This window comes from Pteropus alecto, unplaced genomic scaffold, assembly GCF_000325575.1.
Source record: "Pteropus alecto unplaced genomic scaffold, ASM32557v1 scaffold87, whole genome shotgun sequence".
Classification (NCBI taxonomy): Eukaryota; Metazoa; Chordata; class Mammalia; order Chiroptera; family Pteropodidae; genus Pteropus; species Pteropus alecto.
Genome location: NW_006443225.1, coordinates 9,563,165 through 9,570,602, shown reverse-complemented (window position 1 = coordinate 9,570,602; position 7,438 = coordinate 9,563,165). Strand labels below are relative to the sequence as shown.

General features: G+C 39.0%; 2 pseudogenes; one reads left to right on the top strand and one right to left on the bottom strand.

Annotated features, from left to right (window-relative positions):
- Window positions 1–509: 509 nt before the first annotated feature.
- Window positions 510–618, bottom strand: LOC112472679 (annotated as a pseudogene).
- A 6,471-nt stretch (window positions 619–7,089) lies between these two features.
- Window positions 7,090–7,205, top strand: LOC112472615 (annotated as a pseudogene).
- Window positions 7,206–7,438: the final 233 nt, after the last annotated feature.

Here is a 7,438-nt window from a genome sequence, read left to right as displayed (position 1 = left end):
TCCTTTTTTTATTTCTCACACACTTTCCACTCCTTTTCACCATCTTTGCCATGACTCCCTCAATTATTTTTATTTCCAGGGCTATGTAAAATGTAAAAATGTAAAGTACATTCCTACATATGCTCTGTAAGTTCTCTTGGATAATGAGCCATCACTATTGTGGGTAGGAAAGATGATCACTGATTCCTTTTGTGGGCAAAACATGGCACAAATTAATTTTCAGTATTGGGAGGTATTCATACTTACACATTCCTGTGCTTAAAATAATATTTCTTGCCATTTAAAAAACGAATTCAACATTATGATTTATAAACATTGCTAAAAGGATTATAAAGCTCTCTGTAAAATGTAGGTTATATCAACTGTGACTGCATAGTGATAATCTGAACGCTTTCTGATGGTGCTCAGGTCCCTAGTCATTCTCTCTGGTCACCCACTTCCCTTTGTATGAAAGGGAATGAGTTTCATTTCTAATATTCTAGGCTCTCTATTCTATTTTTTTTTTTTAAAGTCTACAGCATCTGGTCTTCCTAGGTGGTCTCCCATACAAGTACTAACCAGGCCCGACTCTGCTTAGTTTCAGAGATCAGGCATGTTCAGGGTGGCATGGCTGTAGACACATCTCTAACATTCTAATGTTCTGTGAACCCATGACTGTTTAGCTACTCCGTTAAAAGTGCTGACCGTTGCCTCTCTTACTGACCTATCCCTAAATAAGGACATTAGGATATAGGACTAAAAAGAACATTGCTTAATTCTCCTTTCTAGATTTCTCCTCCTTCGCCTTACTCCTTCCTCTTCCATCTATCTGTTCTCCCGGCACTAACAGATTTTTAAGATTTTTAAAAAACAGCCCCTGAGGGGTTATCTTTCTTTACATGATCAGAGCTAGAGATGGACATGGCCATTAAGAGGTAAGAGTAGAAGTATTTTTGAGCCTCACTTTTCCTTAAAGGAACTAATAGAACATATGTCACCTGAACTGTGTCAACGGAGAAAGTTTCACCTTCTTCCTTAGGCTGGATGCTGTTGGGGAGCAGTTACGTATTCAAATGAATCTGTCAGGGACAAGAGCCTGGTGCTTGAGTTCTTGCTCGGCCTGATGACATTGATTTGTGAGCATAATGCTCGGCTGCGGGATGTGTGACAGATAAATTTTATCAAAATTAAAGCACAATTAAACATTTCATCTTCCTAATTACTGGCTGTAGATTCAGCCTGATGACCATGTGCTGTAAGAAATCAGCGACCATTACACATTTTAATGGAGCACAGCTGTCTTACAGCTTGGTAATATTTGCACAGTGCCACAGAACTGTAATTTATGATAAAAAGAAAAAATGTGTATTGGCGCTTTTTTGCCAAAATAGATTAAGGATTCATATACTTTAATGAGATTTGGACCTAGTCTTGGATTATCGTTATAAATGATTTATGTGCATGTTGGTGGACTCCTGTAGTTCAGAGTTGATTTGTGGTTTGGTCTACCAAGATGTAATTTCATATCTATTCTTGAGCCAATATCTATCACTTTCTGCCTTTTCTCTTTCTTCTGCATCTTACATTTCTTTCGCCTCTCACAGAGGACAGATAGGAAGGTAAACAAAGCAAAAAAGGCAATGGCAGGAAGAGACTTGTTGAAAAGAATCATAGCTTCTTTCAGACTCATCGCGTTTACAGAAGGGTGGAGCAGAGGCAGCACTTGGGCCTCTGGTCACCAGACTTGGCCTTAGGTACAACCATGAAAATCCAAGCTCACTGGGGCACAGCAGCAGATGGGCCCACAGGACCAAGACTGACTGCAGAACTGGCCTTTGCTCTTCTGGGAAGAGGGTGACAGACAATTAAACTCTTCTCTTCTGTTTCTTCGTTTGTAAAATAGGGGAGGAGACTCATTTCACCCTCCCTTATTGGGATTTGTAAGAGTATTGATGAGGGTGATGATCAATTATTTATAATTATACAGGGCAGCGTAACAGCGCTACCTCTCCTTACTATTGCCACTGTAAGCACTTCCAGGCTGTGAATTTGGCCCTACTTGCTATTAACTACTGTTGATATATGTCTCTCTATCACCATTTTTACTGGAAAAACACTTTGAAAGTGCCTGGTTGTGAATGAATTGCTCTCAACACATTGGTCACCAAGAGGGTCATGAGTAGTCGAAACCTGTGCATGTGAGTCATGTGTAAACTGTGTCTGGTGCGTGGTTGTTAATAAATTGGGGAGTAAACATAAATTGTTGTATTTAATTAGCAAGTATTATGATGATTAAACCTGTCCAGGCAAGTTGATGCCATAATCTCCAACCCTCTTTATATGCAGAGGATACATCTATTTCTTTTCAGAAAGCACACTGTAGATGAGAGAAAAAGGCGAGATACCAGAATCTAGACGAATCTGCTCAATTTAGGTGTTAACTTGCCTACTGAAAACAGAGAACATATCCTAATGAATTCAGAAGCCCTAAATATATATATGTAACAGGGAAAGAAGAGCTCATCTTTTCATCATCCCGATCTTCTCCAGGCTTGATTTATTTCGGCACTCATATGCTGGAATGTTTCATACTGTACCAGGTTGCATATGCTTGCACACTAATTCTCAATTGCCGTATGCAGTTTGTGACAACCATCTGCTTCGACCTCCCTTTGAGTTCTTTCTCCCACTCAGCCCAGCTGAAGTAAAAATATGGACAGAAACAACTTCTGCAGGGAAATGAAAAAGTTAATGGGAGAGTTAAAGTTATATTGTGTATCTGCCTTTCGCATGGATGTGCTCCTGCAACTTATGCTCCACTTATCAAATATTTCTGAAGTGCAAAGCCTGACACTTAGCAGAAAGCTGTAAAAAATGCCATGTTTCTTCTGACAGTCTTGGCTGTGGAGGAAAGGTAATAATAAAATATGTACATCTAGTGCACACGCTGACGCTAGAGCCCGCTAGTACTGCTCCAGCAACCTAGACTTACAGTATGTAGCACCTTGTCACATACCAGAGTTGGGGAGAGTGTAGGCGGGGAGGGTGGAGAGGGGCGGGGGGAGGAAGAGAGAGGCGAGCATATTTGAAAATGCCTGAAAAAAAATCAACAACACATTTTGGAGTTTGACTTGAAAAGGAAGGTTGATATATATATGTCCTAAAAATTACTGAATTAAAATATAGGAGAAAGAATCCCCATAATTAGGAGCTCTGATCTCATATCTTTTTGCATTGGGCATGAAGAGAGAAAAACAGGTAAAGGTGTCTGAGAATTTTAAAAGACATTAAGTTGGTGTATTTGTGTTTGACAGAGATTTTTTTTAAAAAGAGTGCTCCAGTTAGTAGAAAACATACCACTATTATGAAAGTGGTTAAATTTATTGTACTTCATCAAATCAAAGGAAACAATTGTGTCAGACCTGATCTCATGAATGCTGAAATGTGAAAAAATTACATCTTAAAATCAGTGAGAATTTCTCTCTGTCTGTCTCTGTCTCTTTCTCTCTGTCTCTGTCTGTCTCTTTTCTCTGTCTCTGTCTCTCTCTCTCTCATCTCTATCTCTGTTTCTATCTGTCTGTATCTCTTCCCAAGTTCATCAAAGTATGACATGTAGATCGTTCATTCCATGACCATGTGTCTAACTTTAAGAACAAAAGAAAAATGACCTTGGGACTCTAAGAAGAATGGACGTCATGGGAAATTTATGGAAGAAGAAGGAGAGAAGAAATAAGAGGAGGATGAGAAAGGAAGAGAGAAGAATAGGAGAGCAATCGGAGGTAATACTGTTATACAAATATACAGAACACTTCCATCACAGTCTCTGTCTTCCAAAATCATTAATGTTTATAACAGGAAAAGCACAAAGTGAGAACATAAAATGAAATTGGCAGATAAAGAAAAAAAAAAAATGTTCCGAATATAGTGCTGATGAGTTTCAGATGGAATCAAATATAAAGCCTGGTGAATCATTATTAAAATGGGCAGAGTACAAGTTCATTGTGTTCTCTTCGAGTCTGAACCACCAGATTCTGTGTAATTATAATTAATCAGTTCTAAAAGCCATAAGTCAGACAAATCTTGTTTGTTGCGCTTTACCTTTTCCTTTAAATTTAGGTAGTTTGTCAGAAGAATTTCAGTATAAATATATCAGAATCAGATTACATAGGTGGGATATATTACCTTACAATTATTGAGGGAATTTTAAAATTCTTTTAAGAAATCCAAAGGTAGTTAATGACCAGTTAGGTCACTGTTTAGAGCATGGGCTTTGGAATCAGACAGACTGAGTTAAAATTCAATTGGAGTTCCCGCTCTGCCATTTATTAGCTTATGAACTTGAACCTCAGTTTCTCTATTTGTAAAATGACTGAAAAGAGCACCTAATTTATTGTTAGGATAAAGTGAGAGAGTATGTGTACATAATGTTTAGTTCAAAATAAGTGCTTCATAAATGATAGTCCTATTTCTGTCAAAAGTATAGAAGGAACAAACGAAAAAAGCTTCATGGGGCATAGGAAGGGAAATACCCCATGACCAAGGACAGTTTGTGGTGGATGGGGCACTGAGTTCTTTCATGGGCAGATGGCGGGCTGAAGTGTTAAATTTGGTTGTTTTAGAAAAATGGGACCTTTTGTCATCATCTGATGGTAAAAAATATTAGAATTACACATGCCACCGATTCTTCTGCAAATACTCTATAAAACCATTGTGCATGGTTCCATTTCTGGAAATATAATTGCTTCTCTACCAAATTGAACTGGTTTATTTCATGAAAGCTAAACTTGGCTAACTTTTATTGATTACTGCTTGAGATCAGTTTGAAATATGCATGCGTGTGTGTGTGCATGTGCGTGTGTGTGGCTGTGTGTGTATATATCTAAAAAACATATGTGAAGACATACGTACATATATTTCATAATATTTTAAAGAAACCTTTTGTAATTTGGATTTCCAAAAGTGGTTTATCTCTATTTTGTTTCTTGGTCGCCTCCAGACGTAGAAAGACTTGATTGCCTTCATTTTTTTCAGCTAACTGGTTTCATCTACTTTAATTTGTATTCTACAGTAAAATTTTTATATGCCAGATGCCTAAAACACATAGGTTAAAAGCAGGTCAATTTCAGTACAAGACTATCATTTTACAGTTTAGTGAATATTTCTACAAATTCCAAAGTTACAAGCCTGTTGACACAAGCATAGTGCAATTGTTATTCTCAACGAATAATCCAGTTCGAAAATGTTTTCTTCAGACCCTGCGCACCTATCAGTCACCGGTGGGAGCCCAGCACTTGACTAGAAGAGCTTATCACACTCGAAGTGGAGGAAGAGGAGCTGTAGCTTGGGGCTCTCGTTAATGACTGCAGAATCCTCCTCTGCAGCCAAGGCTGGCAAAGTCCACAAGAAACAGCAGGGCTTAAATAGCTCACTGCTAGTCCTAGCAGGGTTCTTGTCAGTCAGATAGATTCGCTGCATACCTATTGTGTGCAGAACGTGTGGTTTCACTTGCTAGCTCAGCGCTGAGAGGTTGGTTTAGCTCTTTTTCTCTTTATGACCTGCGGACTGGTAACAGCACTTCTAGCAGTGTGTTCAATTTAAGAATAATTTATTCCAATAAAACAAGGTGGATGTTCCCTAGATATGGCCACCATATGCCCTGAATTTTCTGGGATAATTCTGATTTCATGTAATTTTATTTTCATTCCAATCAAGGTAGTTAGCGAAATGCATAATGAAATGCGATTTCAATTTTTTATGTTATTCTGAGGTTTCATATAACGAATTGGCATATCGGAAAAAACAATATTTGGCTAGGTTATGTTATGGATTTCTAGTTTGGAAAATGTGGTTACTGGGGAGGCCACTGGTGTCCCTTATAAAGAGATGTTATTTTTACTTCTCACATGAGAATTGTGCTATTTCAGGGAGAGGTGCTAGCATCTACATACAACCTCGGCTCCATTGGTAACTTCTCAGCTCCCCTATCTCCTCCCTCAAGGACCACTGAGGGTTACATTGTGATAGAGTCGTGGATCTTACAACTGGTAGGAATCTTTAAGTTTCAGGTAACCGAGACACCAGCCCTAACTGACACTAACAATGGAGGAGATTCATTAGGTCACATACTTGAAAAGGTAGGTGAAGGCTGGCTGTAATTGAGACTTAATCTGGAAAATCAAATGGTATTGTTAAGGACTGATTTAGTCTCAGTGTCTATGTCCTTCCCCTTGACTTCATTCTCAGGCTCCACACAGGGCATCTGATAGCCCTCAATTGCCTCAAAATGTCCCCAGAAGCTTCAGACCTTAGATAGTCTCACCCCATTAGTAAGGAAAAGAAAGTTCTTTCATAGTCTCCATGGAAGAGGGACACTTCATTCCCAGAAGCCCCAGCAAACATTTCCGCTGCTTCTTGGCTTTCTTTAGGTTCTGTGCCCTTCCCTCAACCAATTACTCGGCTAGAGACGTGGGATGCACCAGTAGGTTCAAGCCCATCGTTCTCCACTTTAATATTTGGGGATGAGGTCGATTGTATCATGCCATGCCATGCGATTAAAAATGGTTCCTCCGAAGCGAAATTTGGGTTCTGTTACCAGGAGAGGCAAGGGATGCTGGGAAGAATAAAACAACAAATGACTGCTATTAAGTCTGAATGTTTGTGTGTACCATTAAAACACAATTTCTTGGAATAAAAGAGCATATAGTGCCCAAGTCATCAAATCATGTTATCTGTAGGTGTTCATTGGGCAGCCAGACTCACTCACTAACTGAAATTTTCTTTCTCAAAGGCCAGGCATGTAGCTCATAGATTAAATTTCATGCCTGAGCTAAAGTGCTACCTGAAGATCTTCAGTTTGACAAATATGTGGTCAAAATTACAAATTTTAAATGAGGAAATTCCAAGTGGATAGGACAAAGAAGTACAATGATATCAACATTTCTTTTTAAAAGCACGGGAATTATGAGGATTCTGAGGTCCTGAGATCACTGAATGGAGAGGAACATCCTAGAATTATGAATCTAGGACGTGGTTCCATAGCGTAGCAGTTAGCACGTCTACTTTACACGCACAAGGTCCTGGATTCACGCTCCAGTGGATCCAAGGTCCATGATCTACGGCCATGCCACCCTGAACAAGCCCGATGTCTGATCTCGGAAGCTAAGCAGGGTCGGGCCTGGTTAGTACTTGGATGGGAGACCACCTAGGAAGACCAGGTGCTGTAGGCATAAATAATAATAATAAAATAAAATAGAATTATGAATCTAAGGTGGTATAATCTCTTAGTGTGGTATCTACCAAACTGCTTCATTATAAGTAGTATCTAAGGGGGCTTTTTTAAAACACTGGTGCTTGGGTTCAACCCCACACCTTTTGAATCAATATTTCCATGAGAAGGGTCTGATAGTCTATATTTTCAAAAATAGGCAAATTGGGGAAACATCAATTTGCTCTACATCTC